At 37.8% G+C, this 24,108-nt stretch overlaps 1 pseudogene across 1 annotated transcript in view; it reads left to right on the top strand.

Annotated features, from left to right (window-relative positions):
* The first annotated feature begins 609 nt into the window (after nucleotides 1–609).
* The window catches only part of LOC114295491 (ABC transporter G family member 35-like), a 56,824-nt pseudogene continuing 33,325 nt past the window's right edge, over nucleotides 610–24,108 (top strand). Inside the window, exon 1 of the transcript XR_014356168.1 lies at nucleotides 610–1,009. The product of XR_014356168.1 is annotated as an ABC transporter G family member 35-like (transcript). The remainder of the gene's footprint in view (nucleotides 1,010–24,108) is intronic.

The raw sequence follows: 24,108 nt of genomic DNA, 5'->3' as shown, positions 1-24,108 counted from the left end.
TTAAAATTAAGTAATAGTATTTTCAATTGTCCTTAGTTGGAACAAGATTTAAAATTCATGGTCAAATGTGTCACAAATGAAAAATTAGAGACCAAAGTGACACGAACCACAAACTATATGGACTGTTATTGTAATTTACACAATTTTATAAAAATGATGAGCGTTTTTTATATTTTTATATATGAAAAATGCTTGGGAGCACTAAAAGGGGATCACTAAAGGGAGCACTAATGATGTGGCAGTGGGTCCCGCCCACTTTCTATGTCTTGTTTTTATTTTTTTATTATTTTTTTGTCATTTCCAATGTATTAGTGCTATTAGTGATGTATTTTTTAGTGGTCTAAATCATTGTTGTTTTATATATTTTTCACCAAATTAACTTCTAGATTTTAGAATTTTTTTTTTTTTTTTTTTTTTTTAAATGGATTCTGAAAACCAAATCATATATGTTTCTTCACTCTTTCTTTGAGTAATTTTACAGTGAGTCACAAAATTTGACACAAAATGTACATGAACAGATAAGATTTATCAAAAGTGAAGAATCCCATTAACTGTAAAATCTTATCCGTCATCAGTTTTCGTGTTCGTAGCAAAACTATTTTTATGAAGATGGAAGTAGATAAAATGCAAGGATCAGGAAGGCGGCCAAGCCATAGCAGAAGCCGAGCATAAGCAGGAGCCTGAGCAAGGCACCTTGGCACATAGAAGATGTGTTTGGGAGTGCAAATCAAACAAGAAGAGCAAGTAGTCGAGCCGACCAAGATGAAGAAACTCTGCGATGGGCTGCTCTTGAGAAATTGCCCACTTATGCTAGGTTAAGAACAAGTATAATCCAATATATTGCAGAGAGTGCAGGAGTAGAACATCGTAGTGATAAGGTGGTCCGCAAGGAAGTTGATGTGAGAAAACTTGATGTGAATGATAGACAACAATTCATTGACAGGCTGTTTAGAGTTGCTGAAGAGGACAATGAGAGGTTCTTGACAAAGTTCAGAAATCGAATCGAGAAGTAAGTTGTTTTCTTTTCTTTTCTAACTGAATTTTTCTTTTTGGTTTGCTTTACTTCACTCGATTCTGTCAAGTACTGTTAAATTAATATATTTATTTTTTATTATTAATATATCCGTATAGTAATCATAGTACATAAGTTTGCATAATCATGTGCAAATTGGTGAAAGTCTGTGTTATTTTCTGTTAAAAAAAAAAAAAAATTGTATTTTGAATTTGTATAGATAATATGTCAAATCAATTTTAATAGTGCTACATATATCAATTACTATATTAATTAGTATACTAAGCCTCCGTTTGGGAAGTGGGTTGGCTTTTTGGCTTTTTGGCTTTTTTGGCTATTTTAGCCTGGGCTAAAAAGCTTGGTTTGGGAAGGGCTTTTTGGCTTTTTTGACTTTTTTTGTGAGAGAAGAATGTAATGATTATGAGTTGGATGTGATGTTTTGTTTGTTATGGCTAAAATAGCCTATTTTGTTTTTTGTGGCTAAAATAGCCAAAAAAGCCTGGAAAAGCCCTTGCCAAACGGAGGCTAACACATGTTATAGGATTGATTGTATCTTTTTTATTGATTGTATCTTTATTTTTCATTGAAGTAATCAATAAAGTTGTCCATTTTTTTATCAGTAAAAAAAAATTTATTGATAAAAATCAAATGTATAGAATATAGAGATGAACATCAATAAAGAGTGGTGAGTACATAGGCATCATAGCAAACTAGATAATTCTAAAATGGTCGAGATCGAAAAAGCAAGTCAATCCTCTACTAACATTACACCAAGACTAGAGAGATATCAACTGAACAAACAAGTGAACAAAGAAAAAAAAAAATCAACCCCAACACACAAACCACCCAACAAGAAGCCACCCAAACCACCCCCCTTCCAAATTTAGACCCTCCTATCAAACAATCACTTAATTTTGAACCCTCTTCCAAATCCAAATTAGGACCCCCTTTCAAAATCTTTCAAATTTTGGAAATAGCATTCAGTGTGTTTGGTTTGAGTTTTTTGAATTAAGTTTTTTGAAATTTGAGTTTTTTAGTTTTCGTATTTTTTTGTTTTTAGTGAATATTTTTAAAATTTTAAACTTTTTTTTTGCTTTTTTAGGTGCACTTTACTTAGATGTATCTAAAAAGTAAAAAATTTGTGAAAAAATATTTTTTAAAATTAATAAATACATAAAAATATAAAAAATATACTGAATTCTCGTATTTTTTAAAAGGTATTTTTGGTATTTACTTTTTTAGTGTATTTTTGGTACTTTTTCAAAGAAAAAAAATCATATTTTTTTTACTTTTTTAGATACACCTTTCAATAATTTCTTTTTCCTTTCTTTATTCCTTCAACTTGTTGGGGTTTGTGACCATATGAACACCTTCACCCTTATACCACCCAGATGATTCCTTTTTCTTGACCGTGTTGCTATTCTCTGCCAGAATCAACGACTTAACAACAACATCAACCCCTGCCACTACTCCTTTAGGCCCAAGAGAAATAAGTGAACTTGGCCCATGGGATACTAGTACAAACTTGTTTTTGTCAACAAGAACTCCTTGATCTACAGCAGTGAATTTGAGCCTCCAAAATACTAAATAAACATGCCCATATTTTAGTTGTGGGCCAAGCATAGGTTTCATATGCACCCAATCTATCTGAGATCCTCCAACAAATCCAATACTCTTCAAGTATTGATTACTAGTTGTTAATAACTCATTTGATTTGTGTAAACTTGAAGGAAGTATCCTTTTTTGAGCAAGGATCCTCTAGAGTGATTTTTCCCTAAAGTTTCTTAGAGTGTTACATTATGTGGTTGAGATTTACTGGCAAGTCACATCAGAAAAATTGATGTGACTTGCCAGTAAATCTCAACCACACAATGTAGTATTCTAGGAAACTTTAGAAAAATTTCACTCTAGAGGATCCTTGGTGTCCTTTTTTGTCTCCAAACTCTCGTTTTAGAATTATATAGACTACTCTTACTTGATTTAAGCCCCCTGCATTGATTCTCCCATTGACAGAGATTTTATCTTCCCCTACACTAGAATTGATTGCTCCATCTTCATGAAAATCAAAGAATTCACATATCCTAATAGGGTATATGTTTCCTTTGTGCTCTAACCTTATCACCATATTAATAATCTTCATGCTATTTGATGGGTCGTTGAACACACCAAAATTAAATACTAAACTATACCAAATTCTATCAGAATAATGGCAAGTCCAGGTATCGATCCACAGGGACTATTGTGAAATTAAACTAATTTAATTGTCAAATTCCTAAATTAATTTTGATAAAGAGGTTGGTTGTTTATAACCTAATTTAATAACGAATAAATTAAACTAAGGAATTAAATTATCAATAAATGAAATTGGGTTTACTGAATTGGGGAAAAATCCTAGGGTAGAGAATTCACCACTAACCACATAATTAGGATTTCCAATTGAAATTAATTATGCTATGGTTTGAACGGATTAATGCTTCGCAACTACAAGCTCAAAGCATTTAACAAGAAGATTATCACATTCAATGTACGAGCACGAACCATCTCAAGTAATACGAATCGTTCACTCTAAACTAGGGTAGTGATACGACTCGTTCCTCGTAGCATGGTTCGTCCCATACCTTGAATGTGAAGGAATAGAAAACTCATGTATGAATAATATTCAACAATCACAGAAAGTCAAATATTTAAAAAGATAATGAAAATTATATATAAAGAATTTCTAAAACACCATACAATGGTTCAAACCTTTACATAATATAAAATCAAAAAAAGAAAAACCTATTACATGGCTAGGGTTTCTTCAAAATCCTAGAAAAAGAGACTAGCCACTCGTGGAGGAGTGGGAGGAGGTAGATGGAGAAGAAACCACTATGGGAGACATCCTTGAAGCTTTTTGTTTCTCTTCCCTTCCAAACCCTAGCCTCTCTCTTTAGGTCAAAACAATTTCCGAACCCTAATCCAGCCTTTTACTTGCCTTTTTATACTTCCAATCTCGTTCAAACAGGTTTAAAACGTCGGTTTGACTTTCCCAGAAAAAGTCAACGCACGTGCGAAAAAGTCAACTCTGCCCCAAATTCTGTCTTTTTGCTCATTTTATGCTCCGACGATGTACAACCTGATTGACATTCAACACACATAAAATATACAGTTTGACCAGCAAGTGAAGTTAAGAGATTATAATTAACGGCCTCAATGATGTACATTTCGGCCTTAATCACTATTCATTATCAATCTGACCTTGCTGTATTTAAAGGAATCTAAATCGATAACTTCATCAAACTGGATTACCTCACTCCATAAGCTACCAATGCTTTTGAATGTGTCAACATTCCATACATTAAATGGAACTCCATAACAGCACAACCAAACACATCTCTATTGTTCAAGATTCTTCTCTGTTCTCCATTTTGTTATTGAATCACACCAATCATAAATCCACCCCTTCAATTGATCACACTCCTCCTTCATAACTTGTGTAGACTTGAAGGTTAGGATTGCATTTCCACCTTCCTCTTTTCTAACTAATATATCATCCAAACATTTCTTGAGAAATTCTTCTCTAAATACAGAAAAGAGAAGACATTTTTTAGCTTCACTATGAAACTCACAGAGAGCCATTCATTTTCTAACTCAAAAGCTTTTACAGTTAAATAATCCTTCCTATCAGTAGCTTCTCTTTTTACTACTTCAACGTAAGATTTCTGACCTCCAACCTCTGTTTTATCTTGCTTAAATCACCATTGTAAATCCAACTTCATAGATTTACCTAATTCCAGCCTTTGTTGTCTGAGTTGAGGCTTGATGAACACTACCTTTTTAACATTTAGCTTCTTATCCTCATACCACAAACCATTTGCCTTTTGAACAGCCAAATTTGTAGCTACCAAGCAATCAAATCTAATAAACCCGAATCTTGTACCTATTGCTATCCTTCTCTTCGCCGGGATGAACACGTCCTTAATTGTCCCAAATTTGTTGAACAAGATATATAGACTCTTTAGATCCATTAATTCAGGGATGTTATCCACAAAAATAGTGAATAATCCATCATTTCTAACACCATTATTTCCTCTTTCGTGGGAAAACGATTGCATTTAGCATATGTAACAAGCCTTTAAACCACAAAGTTACCCCAAGTGGACGAGTAAAGTCTCGTGAGGGTTTCCAGAAATGATACCCACAAACATTAACATATTCATATATACTCAACAACAAATGACCACACTACTCCACCTAACAATCAACTTATGTGCCACTACAGTGTGATATTTAGACATCATGAGTCATTAAAGGCACAGTGGACAAGCATGAAGGAACCTATTGAGTCAAAACCACAATTCAGTTAATACAAAAATAAAGTTCCCTATACTTGTGCATGATAGTAGACAAGTCATGAGTAACCTCGGTGTAAAGTGCAATCTCCATATTAGTTAACTATCCACTATAATAGCCCAGTGTAACTCATAATAACACCCATCATATACAGAAAGACTAACCTGTTACAGCCAAGATTCTCAAAGTTTTTTTTTTATTATTATTATTATTATTATTATTTTTTTGACTGTGCAATGCCTTGATCCATTAAGCTTTCTAATCAACCCATGTAATGAGCATTGGGTCAATGACTCCCAAACCAGACGGTTTTAGGGCACTAGGTGTAAAGACACCCCTACGGGCTTAATAACTCGAGTTGAAAAGGTTACGAATCCGAACAAGTCGTTATTCTTATTTCTCCTTAACTGTGCAATGTCCAAGTCCCTTAAGCTTTCTAATTAACCCATGTAGCAAGCTTTGGGCCAATGACTCCCAAACCAGACGGTTTTAGGGCATTAGGTGTAAAGACACCCCTACGGGCTTAATAACTTGAGTTAAAAAGGCTACGAACCCAAACCAGTTAAGTGTTTTTTTTTTTTTTTTTAAGGAATCTTGGCTCCTCATTTATTCTTTTCTGCAACTATAGCTATTATCAATGATGTACACTAGGGATTATAATAAAAAGATCACCGCTATGATAGTGTGTTCATGTGAATTAAGACATACTCATGACAAGTGTACTAAAATCACAAACACAGACAACTCTCCTCGTGCAAACATCACATGCAAGTATCTACCCAATAAACCCTTTTCATACAAGTCTACTATGATCTCTAAATAACATATGCAAATATCATCACCCTACTAGCAAAAAGTCACATCAGGTGAAGTAATGCAATCAAGTGAAACAGGTATAAGCATGAATTATGAGCCAAATAGGAATGCACAAAAGAAAATATAACCCTCATCCCCAAACTTGAATATAACATTGTCCTCAATGGAAAAGGAAAGAGAAATGAGAGAAAGTTACCAGAATTGTAGGTGCACATCCAGGTAGGCAGAGAGTAACAGAGACACACTTCATACTGTTTTTTTTTTTTTTTTTTTTTTTTTTTTGAAGAAAAGAAAGGACTAAAAGGAAAATAAAAATAAAAATAAAAGAGACAAAGCAATATACAGGTGGGGACTACGGGGAAACCGGTGGTGGTGGTGGTGAGAAATGCTGGGACCTCTGGTTTTTTTTTTTTGGAGGCCCGAGCAGATACACGTTCGACTCATAGCCTGCATACACCAAAAGCAAATAGACACAAAACCGTAGAACCAATCATGAGAATAAAATAAAATATAAAAGCACAAGTTGGTCCACTAATGTCCCACATGCAATTTCCCTTTCTTTTTTTTTTTTGGTAAATAAAAACGAAAATAATTAAATAAATGAATAAAAAATGACCTTAAATTAAATTAACTAAACTATAAACGAAATTAAACTAAACTAAACTATAAAATAACTAAACTACAACAGAGACTAAAGTATAGAATAAAATAACCTAAACTAACCGATATTTTTGTTTTTTTATTTTTTTATTTTTTATTTTTTTTATTTTTATTTGGTTAATAGAAGAGAAGAAAATAAAATAAAAAATAAATAAATAAAAACTAAACTACTTATTAAATAAATGAACAATTACAGTATAGAAGAAAAATAATAATAACATCATTAACTACACAAGTATAATAAAAATAAAAATAAAACCAAAATCTATTAACTAATTAAACTAACCAGAATCATTAAGAAGCAATTTAAACTAAACAAATATAGAAAATAAAAAATAAAAAAAAAACTAAATTAAGGTTATTGTTAGCACCATGATTTCTGAGGTTTTTTTTTTATTATTATTAAGAATCTTGAAAAATAGAAAATAGAAAATTAAAAATAAAATTCGAAATTTTTTTTTTGTAAATAAAAAATTATAAATAAAATAATTGTATATTTATTTAATTATTTTTAAAATTTATTTATGTATTTATTTAAAATTTATTTACTTAAATAAATTAAAAATGAAATTAAAATAATAAAAAATAAATAAAACAAAACGTTTGATTTCTGCACTGGGCCGCACCTGCTTTAATAGCGGTGGGCAAGTTTCAATTCTCACAAGTTTCCCGCACGTGCGGGGTCAAGGCCGCACGTGCGGCGATTTCAACTCCTCGTGATGAATATATATATATTTTTTTTTTGGAAAAACGGCGCTCCGCACGTGCGGGGCCCAAGCCGCACGTGCGACTTGGTCATGGCGCTCCAGCCCGCACCTGCTTTTAAAGCAGGGGCAATTTGTTCAAAGTCATTTTTTTTTTAAATATATATTTGTATTTTTTTACAATTGAACATGTATAACAACATTTTTTTTTTTGACAAGTACAACACAAACTTTTTTTTTTTTTTTTTTTGAATAAGCATAACACTTTTTTTTTTTTTTTAATCAAAACTAAGTATTTCTACCTTCAATTGACATCCGAAATAAATATAAAACAAAAGAAAATAACGGAATGCCCGCTAAAGGTATAATCTTCACGCGAAAACCACGGGTACTACTTTTCTCCCTAACTGTGTTTGTAACTTTCCCTATTCTCCAACAGGGTGACAGACTAGGTTGATTCGGTATCCAAAATCGAGGCGCATAAAACTACCTCAACCTATGGGGCTGCCATACAGAGTTCAAGCCGAGGTAGTTTTGAAGCAATCTCCACACCCCTGGGTATTTAAACCAGACTCTAGTCTCGAAAATCCCAAACCTTTGTGTTCTAGGCTTTGCCATTCGAACTCTAGTTTCCACCGTCTCAGTTGGTCTCCTAGGAACTCACTACAAACACGGTTAGGTGGCTATACCAGACCGTCAGATGCCGTTCGGGCACGGCTAACACCAAAGGAATTACACCTTTAGAGGATTTAAAGTCTCCTTGACGCAAATAAAGCATGACGAGAACAAAGAAAAACAAAATAACATAGAAGGGAAAGAAAAGAGACTAAGGAATCAATCTATCAATCATAATAAAATGGGTCCATCAAACCCCTGGGTAATGGAAAATGATCCTTCCTAGTCGAGGAATTTAATCTCCTATAATCAATGCAGCCTCGCCACCCAGTAGTGGTTCGTGTGGGGACTAACTCTCCTCCCTCATTCTCAACAATGGTAATGCCCTATTTCTTGGGCACCACTTGTGTGTGACTCACCCACTTGCTATCTGAGATGGGGTATATGATACCCGCATCCAACAATTTCAAAACCTCCTTAACTGACCTATCAATATCAAAAATTTCAAACCCAAAATGACCTAGACAAGCCTCTAAAGGGTCCTCTACAAGAATGGAGGGCAAAGCCTCCTCCACAATCTCATCCACAATATCCACTAATAAGCACTCCTCTCTCTCATGAGGTTGTTGGGATGCTTGGAAAACATTAAGTTTCACTTGCATGTTGCCAAATGAAACTTCCATAACCCCGGTCCGACAATTTATGCATGCATTGGCCGTAGCCAAGAAAGGTCGACCTAAGATCACCGGGATTTGTTTCTTAGAACTGGTTACCGGTTCCATATCTAACACCAAAAAGTCAACAGGGAAGTAGAACCTATCAACCTTAACTAGCACATCCTCAATCATGCCACGTGGCACTCTGAGGGACCGGTCAGCCAATTGAAGAGTGACAATAGTGGGCTTCAACTCGCAAAGCCCAAATTCCTCGTACACAGAGTACGGCAATAAATTGACACTAGCCCCTAAATCTAATAAGGCCCTATCAATGAAATGGTTCCCTATAATGCATGCAATGGTTGGGGCACCCGGGTCCTTAAGCTTAGGAGGTGTGTCATTCAACAAGATGGAGCTTACTTGCTCCGTGAGTAGGACCTTTTGGGACACATGTGTCCTAGATTTACGCTTTTGCGTACAAAGGTCCTTCAAAAATTTGGCATATGATGGTACTTGCTTAATCGCCTCCAACAGGGGGAGGTCGATTTTTACCTGTTTAAAGACATCCATCATTGCCTCCATAGATGCCGACTTCTTATTAAAAGGGGACGGTGTATCGAGGCATTAGGGAAAGGGTGCCTTAGGCACATATGGAGTGCTAGGGACTAACTTATCCCTCTTAAGTGTTTCCCCCTTACCCTTGCTCTCATTAGGTGTACCCCCATGGTCACCCTTCTTAACTCTAGTTGCATCTGGCGCAACTGACTGAGGCTCTAACTCCCTACCACTTCTTAAAGCAACCACCGCCTGCACTTGCTCATGTTGCTTACCATTCCCACCCGAACTCTCTGCCCTATATTGTCCCTTAGGGTTGGCCACAGTTTGACTTGGTAGTTTTCCCTCCTCTCTTCGATTCATGTAGTTAGCTATTTGACCCAATTAGGTCTCTATCTTGGCAATAGAGTGAGTGTGGGAGTGAACTATTGGGGCTAACCCCTTAAGTTCTGAGAGAACTTCCAACACCTGAGTCTCAAAGACAGAGTTGCCCTGAGGAACAGGAGGGGGTTGTAGTTGCCGGTACAGTTGTGGGGGTCGATAAGGTTGCGGTGGTTGGTAGGATGATTGGTTGGCAAAATTATTGAAATTCTGTCTTGGTGGTGGTGGATTATAAGAAGTGCCTTGTGAAGGGGGTCTCCATGAGAAGTTAGGGTGATTTCTCCATCCCGGATTATATGTGTTGGAGTATGGGTCATTACCCGGGTTGGAGAATCCTTGAGCCACATTCACATGCTCTTGGACTAACTCCGGAAATTGTGATGCCGAAGGGCACTCACTCAAGTCATGAGCAGGGCTCGCACATATAGCACATGCCTCATGGAATTGAGGCTGATCTTGCTGGGTAGGGGCATGTCCCGTAGCTAATAAGTGGTCTATCTTGCGGGACAGTGCCTCTACTTGTTGGGCTAACTCTAGGTTTTGCCCGACTTCATAAATGCCCCCTCTTTTTGGGGCTCCAACTACGGGTTGCCGGACTTGCCGGCCTGCGGAGGCATGGTGAAGGGAATTATCACTTAAGTTCTCAAACAATTGCCATGCCTCAGCATCATTTTTAGACATAAATGTCCCACCACAGGACGAATCCACCATTTGGCGGTGTGGCTCAGTTAAGCCATAATAGAATGTTTGAACAAGTTGCCAATCAGGTACTTGGTGGTGGGGACACTGTTGAAGAAGGTCTCTAAGTCTTTCCCACGTCTCATGGAATTGCTCGCCATCCATTTGAGCAAAGTTTGTGATGGCTCGCCTAAGTTGGTTGGTTTTACCTATGGGAAAGTACTTCTCCAAAAACCGTTGCTGTAATTGGTCCCAAGTTGTGATTGAATTAGCAGGTAGAGAATTTAGCCAGTGTTTGGCTTTATCCTTTAACGAGAATGGAAACAATCGCAACATTAAGGCCTCATTTGTGAAATTTTGGATCCTCACTGTCGAGCAAATTTCCAGAAATTCATTCAAATGCTTATAAGGGTCATCATGAGTTAGTCCATGGAATGATGGGAGCATTTGTATGGTGCTGGACTTAATCTCATAATGAGCAGCAGTGGTGTTGGGAAATTGGATGCATGATGGTGATGTATATGCAGTAGGTGTAAAATAATCCTTAAGTATCCGGTTGGGCACATCCAGGACATTAGAATCTGCCATCTCTAATGGCTCAATGTATGAATATTCAAGCCTAGGAATACGGGCAGAGGTCCTAAGTCTCCTAAGGGTCCTTTCTAGTTCAAGGTCCAAACTCCACAATTCAGGGCGACAAGAACGACGCCCGTGCATACACTACCCAAACACACACAACAAGTTCCGACTCTGTGCACTAAGTATGAAAGCAAAATACCAAAGGAAGAAATACTCACAGCGGTTTAACGAAAACGCTTTACTCGTCTTACGGATGCTTGACGTGTAGACGTTGTCTCCAACCTCTGTTTGAGCTTTGACTTCCGTTTTAGCACTTTGGTGCTTTGCTTGTGAGTGTTTGCTTCTGTTTACTCACTTTAGCGCTGTGGTTTTTTTTTTTTTTTTTGAAGCTCGGCTGCGCTCTGCTTGCACTTCAGTGATAGCTCCAATTTCAAACGCTCTGCACACTTAGCAACACCAAAAGCATAAAATCCTAAACTAAAAATTAAAATAAGAATGTAACTTTAAATTAACTAATTTCGCCAGAAGTCCCCGGCAACGGCGCCAAAATTTGATGGGTCGTTGAACACACCAAAATTAAATACTAAACTATACCAAATTCTATCAGAATAATGGCAAGTCCAGGTATCGATCCACAGGGACTATTGTGAAATTAAACTAATTTAATTGTCAAATTCCTAAATTAATTTTGATAAAGAGGTTGGTTGTTTATAACCTAATTTAATAACGAATAAATTAAACTAAGAAATTAAATTATCAATAAATGAAATTGGGTTTACTGAATTGGGGAAAAGTCCTAGGGTAGAGAATTCACCACTAACCACATAATTAGGATTTCCAATTGAAATTAATTATGCTATGGTTTGAACGGATTAATGCTTCGCAACTACAAGCTCAAAGCATTTAACAAGAAGATTATCACATTCAATGTACGAGCACGAACCATCTCAAGTAATACGAATCGTTCACTCTAAACTAGGGTAGTGATACGACTCGTTCCTCGTAGCATGGTTCGTCCCATACCTTGAATGTGAAGGAATAAAAAACTCATGTATGGATAATATTCAACAATCACAGAAAGTCAAATATTTAAAAAGATAATGAAAATTATATATAAAGAATTTCTAAAACACCATACAATGGTTCAAACCTTTACATAATATAAAATCAAAAAAAGAAAAACCTATTACATGGCTAGGGTTTCTTCAAAACCCTAGAAAAGGAGACTAGCTACTCATGGAGGAGTGGGAGGAGGTAGATGGAGAAGAAACCACCATAGGAGACATCCTTGAAGCTTTTTGTTTCTCTTCCCTTCCAAACCCTAGCCTCTCTCTTTAGGTCAAAACAATTTCCGAACCCTAATCCAGCCTTTTACTTGCCTTTTTATACTTCCAATCTCGTTCAAACAGGTTTAAAACGTCGGTTTGACTTTCCCAGAAAAAGTCAACGCACGTGCGGAAAAAGTCAACGCACGTGCGGGAAAGTCAACTCTGTCCCAAATTCTGTCTTTTTGCTCATTTTATGCTCCGACGATGTACAACCTGATTGACATTCAACACACATAAAATATACAGTTTGACCAGCAAGTGAAGTTAAGAGATTATAATTAACGGCCTCAATGATTTACATTTCGGCCTTAATCACTATTCATTATCAATCTGACCTTGCCGTATTTAAAGGAATCTAAATCGATAACTTCATCAAACTGGATTACCTCACTCCATAAGCTACCAATGCTTTTGAATGTGTCAACATTCCATACATTAAATGGAACTCCATAACAGCACAACCAAACACATCTCTCTTGTTCAAGATTCTTCTCTGTTCTCCATTTTGTTATTAAATCACACCAATCATAAATCCACCCCTTCAATTGATCACACTCCTCCTTCATAACTTGTGTAGACTTGAAGGTTAGGATTGCATTTCCACCTTCCTTTTTTCTAACTAATATATCGTCCAAACATTTCTTGAGAAATTCTTCTCTAAATACAGAAAAGAGAAGACATTTTTTAGCATCACTATGAAACTCACAGAGAGCCATTCATTTTCTAACTCAAAAGCTTTTACAGTTAAATAATCCTTCCTATCAGTAGCTTCTCTTTTTACTACTTCAACGTAAGATTTCTGACCTCCAACCTCTTTTTACTTGTTTAAATCACCATTATAAATCCAACTTCATAGATTTACCTAATTCCAGCCTTTGTTGTCTGAGTTGAGGCTTGATGAAAACTACATTTTTAACATTTAGCTTCTTATCCTCATACCACAAACCATTTGCCTTTTGAACAGCCAAATTTGTAGCTACCAAGCAATCAAATCTAATAAACCCGAATCTTGTACATATTGCTATCCTTCTCTTCGCCGGGATGAACACATCCTTAATTGTCCCAAATTTGTTGAACAAGATATATAGACTCTTTGGATCCATTAATTCAGGGATGTTATCCACAAAAATAGTGAATAATCCATCATTTCTAACACCATTATTGCAGCCTTCTTTCCTTCTCAGAACTGGATTCCAACATCCACTATCTCCACCCTCTCGAGATCTTCTCTCCATCGTGTTTCAGGGGTGAGAATAAAACAACATTACTCTTTTCTCCATCCCATAGCCGAGAACTGCACTACAGATCCCCTATTCTGAGACCACAAACTCTATACTTGACCTTGCAAGATCTGGCAAACAAAAATCGAAGCTCACATAACATGGATCTGAGAGCCACGAGAGTAGAGGCAAGGCTCTGTTTCTTTACCGCAAACAAACACTGAGACTGAGACTAAGCAAATCACAAAAAGGGTAGAAAGATTATAGATCCGACGACGAAGATCGAAAATCACACAACGCGGATCTAAGCTACGAAAACCCACACAGATATACATCTCTTCACACCTGGGTTGTGACTCCTCCTCCTCTATAACCAGATCTACTTAGATGACAGTGGCAAGGTGAAGACGGATGGTCGCGAGACGATCACTTAAGTTGTCTTTTGCCAATCAAAAAAAACTTAAGGATTGATTTGGTAATTGCATTGCAAGTGCTTGTTTGGCATATTCTATAAAAGATGAAAGGTCAAAAAGTTATTAAAAAAGTCAAAAAGTTATCACTATTCAAAAAAAAAATAAAAACAACAAATTTACACAGGAAGAAAGTACAAGCCAACTGTGGCCACTGTAGTGATGGTACACTATGAAGTGATGGTACAAATTTACACAAGCGGTGCACAAAAAATTTACACAAGACGATACTGTTCAGCCCATGAGGGTCCATCACGGGTCCTGTTTTGATAATTTGAACCGTGCAATGTGTAGAACTCGTCGAGTACTATATGCCTGTAAAAAATCATGTTGATAGGATATTGATAGCTATATGATCAAATCAGTTTTGTATTAAAAAAAAATAGATGGTGAACAAATTAACGATTGACAAAAAACTGATCCAATGAGATAACTATCGATATCCGATCAACTTGATTTTTTACAAGTTTATAATACTCGAAGAGTTCTACACATTGAACAGTTCAGATTATTAAAACGAGACCCGTAGCGGGACCTCACAGGCCGAACAGCACCGTCTAGTCCACCACACAACTTCAAAGCAACACAGCTAATTGGCTTCCTAAACAATCATTGTCAGTACACGCATAAGGGGCATTAGGGGTAATTTGATAATTTTGTTATTTTTTATACAATATTTTAATATACATTTTTTCGTAAAAAGTCAAAACATTATCCCTAATAATCATCTTTTTTTCCTCTACTTTTTTATCCACAAGGTCAAAAAATGTACTTATATAGTTCATCCCAAACAACCCCTAAATTTTTGGTTGATTTTTTTTAGCTATTATTTTATTTTATTTTTTTTAAAAAGAATTCACTTTTAATTTCTATTTATAAACTAGAAGTCCCTAATCATCATATCATATCATATCATATATATATATATATATATAAGTAATGTTTTTCCCTTTCTTATGTGACACATTCTAAATGTTTACTTTTTAAATAAATAAATTTTAAAAAAAAAAGCCTCATCAACATGCATTTTCCATTTACATATGTGCAGCCTGCATGGGATCATCACCAATCAGGCTCTCATATGTTTTAACTTGTCCAGCGCTTAAAAAGATGTCAACGAAGGTTATGGGCATGGAGTGGTCAGGAATTTGGAAATGGCAAAAGGCAAATAGACATCCATCGAGAGCAGATTGCACGGGTCCAAGGCCAAAATTACTCACCGGACAATGAGGTCCTTCAGAAGTATTTATTTCAAGAACTAGAACTGGTCATGGAAAGAGAGGAGATGTTTTTGCATCAGCGATCATTCGGTGGCTTAATTTTGGTGATCGCAATTCAGCCTTCTTTCATGCGACCATCAATCAACGGTGTCAACGAAATCAGATTATGCAATTAAAGGACGAAACTAGCAGATTACTCTCTACTGATTCTAAAATTAATGCGCACTTGTTTGAATATTTTTCGAACCTTTTTTCTAGAAATGGCGGGGGCAGCCCTGATGCTGCTTTAGAGGTGGTAGAAAGGGTCATTACCGATAACATGAATTCTCAGTTGATTAGGGAGGTAATGGATGAGGAAGTTAAGTCAGCGGTTTTTTCAGCTGGGTTCTTTAAAAGCTCCTGGGCCGAATGGAATTCCTGGTTATTTCTATCATCAGCATTGGAATATCGTAGGGCTATCAGTGTGTCAAGCAATGAGAAGCCTTTTTCGGGGGGGTCATTTGCTAAAAGAGCTTAATCATACGAATTTGGTCCTGATTCCTAAAGTTCTGGCTCCTGAAATATTATTGCACTTTCGACCAATCAATCTTTGCAATTTTAGCTTGAAAGTCATTACTAAAATTCTTGCTAACAGATTAAAGGGAATTTTAAGGACGGTCATCACACATAATCAGTCGGCCTTTGTGTCGGGAAGGTTGATACAGGATAACATAATTGTGGCCCATGAGGCGTTTCATGCCTTGAAACTTCGAAAAGGGAAAGTGGAGGACCTGGCACTCAAAGTCGATTTCAACAAAGCATATGACCGTGTGCATTGGGGCTTTTTGCGAGCTTTGTTGGACAAAATGAGGTTCCATTCCAAATGGGTACAGCGGGTAATGGAATGCGTTACTACAGTATCCTTTTTAGTTATAGTCAATGGGGCTAAACAGACAAGCTTTTTCCCGTCCAGGGGTTTACGGCAGGGGGATCCCTTATCTCCATATTTGTTTATTCTTGTTATGGATGTCTTTTCCAAAATGATTGCCCGAAGCGTGAAAGAGGAAAGACTTTCTGGCCTAAGAATTTAAAGGGGCTGCCCCACCCTCTTGCACCTATTTTTTTCGGATGATGCAGTGTTAGTTTTTAAGGCCACAATTGCAGAGTGTCAGGAGGTTGGCCGATTGTTGCAACTATACAGGGATGCTTCAGGACAATCAGTGAATTTTGATAAATCGAGGGTGCAATTCTCTGGCAATATCTCCCCCTCTCAGCAAGCAGAGATCAGTGAGTTCCTAAGGATTCCAAAAATAAAGGCAAATGCGAGATATCTGGGGTTGCCTTCTTGCTGGGGCCGCTCTAAGGCGGAAGCCTTCAATTTTTTATGTGAAAAAGTTTTATCCAAGTTGCAAAGGTGGATGGCTAAGTTACTCTCCCAAGCGAGTCATGAAGTCCTTATTAAAGCTGTGGCCCAGGCATTGCCTACCTATGCAATGGCATGTTTCTTTTTTCCCAACAAGCTTTGCAATAAGATGAGCTCCTACATCAGAAATTTCTAGTGGAAGAGTGATCCAGAGGAGGAGGGCATTCATTGAACCAGTTGGAGTCGGTTATGTCTGAACAAGAACAATGGTGGTTTGGGATTCCGAGACTTTCGGGCCTTTAATAGAGCACTCCTTACCCACCAAGACTGGAGATTACTCAAATATCCGGATTCCTTATTTGCACAAATTATTAAAGGAATTTACTGCCTCAACTCGGAATTTTTTTCATGCAGCTAGGGGTTCGCGACCCTCATGGGCCTGGGCAAGTCTGCTACAGGGTAGAGAAGTTCTTAACGGAGGGCTTCGGTGGTAAGTTTTGAATGGCTGATCGATTAATTTTTGGGAGGATCGATGGATCCCTTCCAATCGGGGGTTTAAAGTGCAAATGGCCAGGCCTAATGCGACAGCAGTGCAGACGGTCAGTGAGGTGATTGATCTCGCTCGACAATCGTGGGATGAGGCTAAACTTCAAACTTTGGTTACTGATATGGAGTGTGATGCCATCCTCTCTATTCCGGTTGCGCTGATGGAAGGAAATGACACGTAGACACCCCATTTTTGACCAACCTTGAGACTCAGACATCACCAGTTGAGCACTTGGTGATATTACATAATGTGCTCGTTCAGAAGTTTCAGAGTCGCGGCTGCGAGCCCTGCCTCCGGACTTCCGAACCCTCTTCTGTGCCTTGCCTCGGTTTGCGAACCAGACTCGGTTTTCTCTGTTTCTTTTCCTGAGGGAAGGGAGAGGTCCCGTAGACCATCTCTCAATGTCCGTAGGCTACATTTCATGGCCGTAGGCCATTTTGCCCATTTCGGAGTCTGGTTTCCGGTTTTTCAGAATCGTTGGCCGTGTGCCTCGGTTCGGGACCGCCTAACCATCTCCGTTTGCCCCGGTTTTTGGCATACCTCCTATTTACTCCCTTTTGAGGGACACTGGGGTCTGAGAAACCCACTTTGTGGCCGAATGCCACTTTCGGTGCTTAACAGCCCATTTTCGGGACCCCAAACTGCGCATTTTGGCCCCCAAGCATTCGTTTTGCATCAGTTTTTGTTCATTTTTGGCAAGTGCCTCTGTTTCATCACCAGAGAGGTCACTGGAGGGTGGGAGGCCAGCAATTATCTTGGCGACCAGTTATGTTCCATTTTCGCCCTCCGACACCCGTTTTTCGCACTTCCAGGCCAATGTTGAACACCTTGGAGCCATTTTCTTCAAACCCAAACCACATATTTGTGATGTACACACATGGGAGGACCCTAAAAGTTCATGGCCGGCCACTAATGTTTCTTGACCCTTTTGAACCCCTCCTTCCGAGCCAATGTTGAACACCCTTGGGCCACTTTCTTGAACTTTGAACCACATATTTGTGATGTACACACATGAGAGGACCCTAAAAGTTTATGGCCGGCCATTAATTCCATTTGAACCTTTTGAACCCCTCCTCAAAATGGCTTGATCTCTCTCCTGTTTTAGAGTTTCCAAATTCGAACCACAGGATTGTGAAGAGGAGACCTGGGAGGCCACCAATATATGGTGGCCGGCCATTAAAGCAACTTGGCCTTTTTGACCCTTGGCCGGCCGGCTAGGGGAGGTGGCCGGCCAGCCACATGCAAGCCCAATAATGGGCCGACCATGTTCCTCTCTCTGCACACTTTACAGCTGTACAGCTGTTTCCCCCAGAAAATATCTATATCCGGGGGATATTTTGTGGGGGAACAAAAGGCCTCAATTCCCTCCACTTTGGCCTAGAGTCTTCTCTCCCTCTCTTGCATTTTTTGCTGGCCTCCCAACTCAAGAAAAGGGGTTACAAGGATTATTTGGAGCATATACATACATATCACCCCATTTCCTTCAAGTTTTGGGCTCCATTTCTTCATCATCTTCAAGCTCTACCATCACCACTCCATTCCAGCAGCAAGGGGAGGAATTCCAGCAGCTTAAAGTCATCAAAGTTGGTCCAAGAAGCAACAAAAGCATTGGTCTTCAAGGGTGAGTAGCATTTCACACTTTTTGGTCCATTTCTTGCACCTTTTGTAAGCCATACATGCTTATTGATTTGAGCTCCGACCAAAACTGAAAAGGCCATTTTTTTGAGCTCATTTTCTTGTTTCATTAAGGGCTCAACTCTGTTTGAGCCCTCCATATTGCACTTGCTTCAATATCCCTCTTTGGTCCCCTTTTCTTGCATGCTTTGGCAGCCTATCATGCTTCTATTTTTGGTCTTTTTACAGGCCTAGAAATAGTCTTATTTTGACCTTCTTAACATGTTTCATTAAGGGTCTTTGGCTGTTTGGTGAATGCTTTGCATACTTCATGTTATAGCCTCTTTTTGAGCCTCATTTTGCATTGCATTTCTAGCATGTTTTTATTCTGTTTTTGGGTTTTTACAGTTCTGTAAATATGCTTATTTTTTGTCCCTCTTCAATGTTGTAGAAGGGAATTTTTCAGTTTGGGCTGTACATATACCACTTGCCTCTTTGGCCACCTTTTGGCCCTTTTTCTTGCATGGGAGTGCAGCCACACCTGTGTTTGTTTTTGGGGTTTTTACAGTTCTGGAAAACATCATATTTTGGGCCCCTCTTCAACTTTGTTGAAGGGCCCTAACCTGTTTGAGGAGAGCAGATGTGAGTTGCTTCATAATCTCATGTTTAGGGCCATTTCTTGCATGCTAGTTTTGCCCTGTCTTGGTTTGCTGTTTGGCCATGCTATAAACTGGAAAAGTGCATATTTAGGGGCTGCCTTGCTTCTGTCTATTCATTGCATGTGCCAATTTTGTATGTTTGGTATAGCTATAGGCCATTTCGGGTGCCAAAATTCATATTTCGGGACTATTCCCTGCATCGGGTGTGTTTTCGCCTCATTTCGGGGCTGTTTTCCCCCACTTTTCATTGCTGAAAATCCATTAGCATGTTTGCATGTCATTTCCATGCCATTGCATTGCGTATGCCATTGCCTTGGTTTGCGTGCCCGTGTGCACGCATTTCGAGGCACTTCATTTTCATCTATCGGCCTCTTATGTGAGTGTGGCTGAGGCTCTCTCATGTTAGTATAAGTCCATGTTGCATTCTATATGCCATTTCCATGCCATTGCATTGCATATGCCATTGCCTCGGTTTGCGTGCCCGTGTGCACGCATTTCGAGGCACTTCTTTTTCATCCATCGGCCTTTTATGTGAGTGTGGCTGAGGCTCTCTCATGTTAGTATAAGTCCATGTTGCATTCTATATGCCATTTTAGCCATATTGCATTGCGTATGTTATTTTCTCGGTTTGCGTGCTCGTGTGCACGCATTTCGAGGCATCTCATTTTCATAGCATTGTGTATATTAGGATTGTATCTTAGTTGCATTTCATGCATATCATGCATATTGCATTGTGTTCGGAATAGGAGTTAGCCCGGGCACGGGAAACGAGGTGCGTTTTGTACTCCGAGTGACGGAACGTGTCTCAATTCCCTAGTCACCGACATTCCGGATCATCCATGATGGAGTTAGGTCTTGTTGTGTTTTCATATGCATTCATCCCATATTAAATTGTGCAATTCGACTCCTCGGCCATCATGCATCGATATGCGTGATTGGTGGCACGAGGATCGAGGCATGCATATATCTGTGAAAATACATTGCTATGCCCCTTTCCTGCTCTCTGTTGCAGCAAAATGAAGAATCAGCAACTTTTCGGGACTTGGCACGTGTTTCAAGAATAACTGCTAAACAGAGGCTAATTGGGGCATCGTCATGGATTTCCGCGCAAAGGCAACCTGGGCATGCATCATTCATCATTCGGAATGGAGTCAAGGCAGTCTCTGGCTTGCATGCCAGTTTATTTATTTTCTTAGTTAATTTGTTAATTAATTAGGAATTTGTATATTATTTGGACTGTAATATTTGGACTGTAATATTCTTTTATTCGAGACTGTATATTTATTCGGACCCTCTGCGCGAGGGCAATGTTGTAATAAGTGTGCGTGAGTGTGATGTATGTCTTCCAACCCCACGTCTTTCTTCCCTTTTATTTATCTGCTTATGATGGTTAGATTAGTGCATATTTCAATTAGCATACAGTATGACAGCATGTTTGCATCATTCATCTGTATTGCATGCACCGGGCTCGGCGCATCATACTAACTGCATTGTACTTTCAATTCCAAATTGAATACATGATAATTGTAGCATTTCATATGTCATCTTAGAATAGCCGAGCCTGCTATAGTTGCATTTTTGCATGTGTTACATTAGGCATTTCTGTATACTTAGGATTCATGCATGATTTCTAATGAGTTTCTATTTTGGCTTGGAGTACTCGGTATGTTTTATGCTTTAGCATCCTTGCATGCGTGTGAGTGACTGTCATGAATAGCATGCTTACCATGAGGCTATATGCTTATGTGATATAACTGCCTGAATGCCTGTGGGTGAAGGTTGGGTTGTTTGGATTGGGACAATTCATCAAATATTTGTTTTAAGCCCACTAGATAGTGGCAAAACCATCTTTTCTAAGCCCACCCGAGGGTGGCAAAATCTGCATTTTAAGCCTACTTGCGAGTAGCAAACCATCTTTCAAAAACAAACATGAAATGTCTTGTTCCAATTCAGGCAACTCAGTCTATACTTATATGCTGTGCGCATCACATAGTAACCTAGGCTAATAACCGGAATAAGAACACACAAAGTTTTCAAAAATAGATATCATGGTTAGTAGAGGCCGATCTTTGATCGGGCGAGCGGGGGTGCTCACGAAGTGACCTTCCCCAATCGTACCCAAGTTCCCGAGCCGAGGCAACTTTGGTGATGACGGACACGTGGCCTTTTGGCACCGAGTCAGGGTTTCCTAAATTTCCCATTAAAAAAACATTTAGGTGGCGACTATGTATCTGGCAAAGCAGTCCATGTTTGACACTTCTTTCAAAAATCAGTTTTCTCAAAACGATTTGCCAGATTTGGACTCTTTGGTTCAGATTAAGAACCGTGACTACAAATCGAGTCCGAGCTGTAGCGAGGTCCCCCGCGGGCTTGTTACAGACACTCTGGTGTGGCACCATGATTCAAAGGGCTACTACACAGTGAAATCGGTGTACCAAGAAGCAGTGAAGCAAGCACATATTCGGATTAATTTACCTGGCTCTTCAACAGACTAGTCTGCGAAGGAATGGAAGTTTGCTTGGAGTTTAAATTTGCCTTCAAAACTCAAACACTTTTTATGGTGGATTTATCATAATACCTTGGCAACCAAACAAAATCTCTGGTGTAGGCGTTGTGCCCACTCTGTCGACTGCCCTGTGTGTTTATCAGTGGTGGAGTCGGTAGAACACCTTTTATTCGGATGTAAATGGGCTAAAAGAGCCTGGTTTGGCAGCGAGTTAGACTTCCGTTGTGACGATCTTGATTTGGGAACGATTCGGTCTTGTTTTGGCAAACTATTTGTATCCTTGGGTACTGCTAGCGAGGGCTGGAAAACGCTTTGCTCTGTGGTTTGGGTGGCCTGGTGCATTTGGAAGGCACGAAATGAATACCTCTTCAATCACTTCCTAGGGGATCCTATTGCAGTAATTGCTAAGGCTAAAAGGGAGGAAGCTGAGTTTTTGGCAGCATGCGTGGAGGACTCAGCCTCTACGGAAACCGCAACAGGGGCACAGTGTCCAGTGCCTCAATGGGTTCCTCCTCCAAGAGGGATATGAAAACTTACCTGTGATTCGGCAACTAATTTGACCAGAGGGAGGGGAGCTATTGCAGTTTTCCTTAGGGATGATAAGGGCAATCTGGTGGATGGCATCGCTGCAAAAATTCGATTGACAACTACCTTACAAGGTGAAACATCTGCTGTGAGACTTGCGTGTATTATGGCCCGTGCCCTTCATCGTGCCACTGTGAAGGTAGAGAGTGATTGCAAAACTGTCATTCAGCTTTGTGTGTCTGAAGGGGTTCCTCCGTGGGACATTTGTGCCGTGATGAATGATATTCGGTTCATGGCTAATAGCGGGGGTTTGGCTTTTAAATGGTGCCCCAGAATCCAGAACAGAGCTGCTCATTGGATGGCTTCAGCTTGTTTGCGAGATGCTTTGCCTGTTCATTGGGTGTCCCAACCTCCTATGGCTTTTGTTGGATGTCTTTAGCTCAATTCTTTGTAGTTGCGGCTTTTCTCGATAAAAAAAAAATAAAAAATAAAAAAAAACTCATAAATTTCAATTATAATACCTAAATTTATATGGGCTCTATTTGATAAATACTTATTTTCCCTATATTTTTCATCATGAATTTGGTATGTCCTAAATAAGTGCACTTTTTGACTTTTTATAAAAAAAAAAATGTGTAGAAAAGTAGAGAGGAGATGTTGATTGATGTGACCCAAAAAAGATAAAAAGATGAAAAGATGGACTAAAATTTGTTAGATTTCTATTATATAGTTTATATTTTAATTTAATTATTCTGATATTTGAAAAAAAAAATTATCTCCATATACAAATAAATAAATAAAACAGAATGTGCTTAATTATATAAATTGCACGGATCAAATTAATTTGTTTATTTCTTTTATTTTTTATTTAACATGAAATTATTTATTACAAAACATCTATATTAATTTAAATTTTGTATACCCGTTTACAATATATATGAATAATTCAAAAGAATATTAAAGAAAAAATCAATACTCTACATAATTAATTTAATATATATCAAATAAAATTATTATATGATAATTACACTTTTATAACACAATAAAACTAAAATTATCAAAATAAACAAATAATTTAACTAAATCTATTATATATAAGTATTCCAGTAATATTTTTATAGAACGATAAGGTTAAAATTGTTAAAATAAATAATTAAAATTAAAATTTTATTTTAAATTAAAATTAATATTATTCTGTTGTAACACATATCATAATGTAAAATATTATTCTATTAATTAAAATTAACTTTATTGTGATTTTATGTCAAACACCATATTTCTAGAAGTGATTTACATACACGTGTAACGTACAATTTGATATTGATTGATTAAAATAATAGAACTCAATTCTTTTTTTTTGTTAGTTTTGTAGAAGATAAATTGACAAATGTCAACTAATAATTAGTGTGGAGTATTATTCTAAAGAATAATGATTCATTGAAAATGATTGTGTATATTGAATGCACCTATTGATGTTTCTTGAATAATTTTTAAATAAAAATTTTAAATTTATAGTATTACTGATAATGTATATTCATGAGCTATTCCATAAAAGATATGCAAAAATAATTAGGCTAAAATAAAAATTTTGTAATTATTATGATGTATCATGTAATTAATCAGAAATCATTTGAGAATTGAAATTATTAAAGTTATAGAGATTTTATACTTGATTCCCTTTGAGAACAC

The sequence above is a fragment of the Camellia sinensis genome, chromosome 15, assembly GCF_055761805.1.
Source record: "Camellia sinensis isolate YWXY chromosome 15, ASM5576180v1, whole genome shotgun sequence".
Lineage (NCBI taxonomy): Eukaryota > Viridiplantae > Streptophyta > Magnoliopsida > Ericales > Theaceae > Camellia > Camellia sinensis.
Note: the sequence above shows the minus strand (reverse complement) of the source record. Positions and strands in the feature narration are given on the sequence as shown.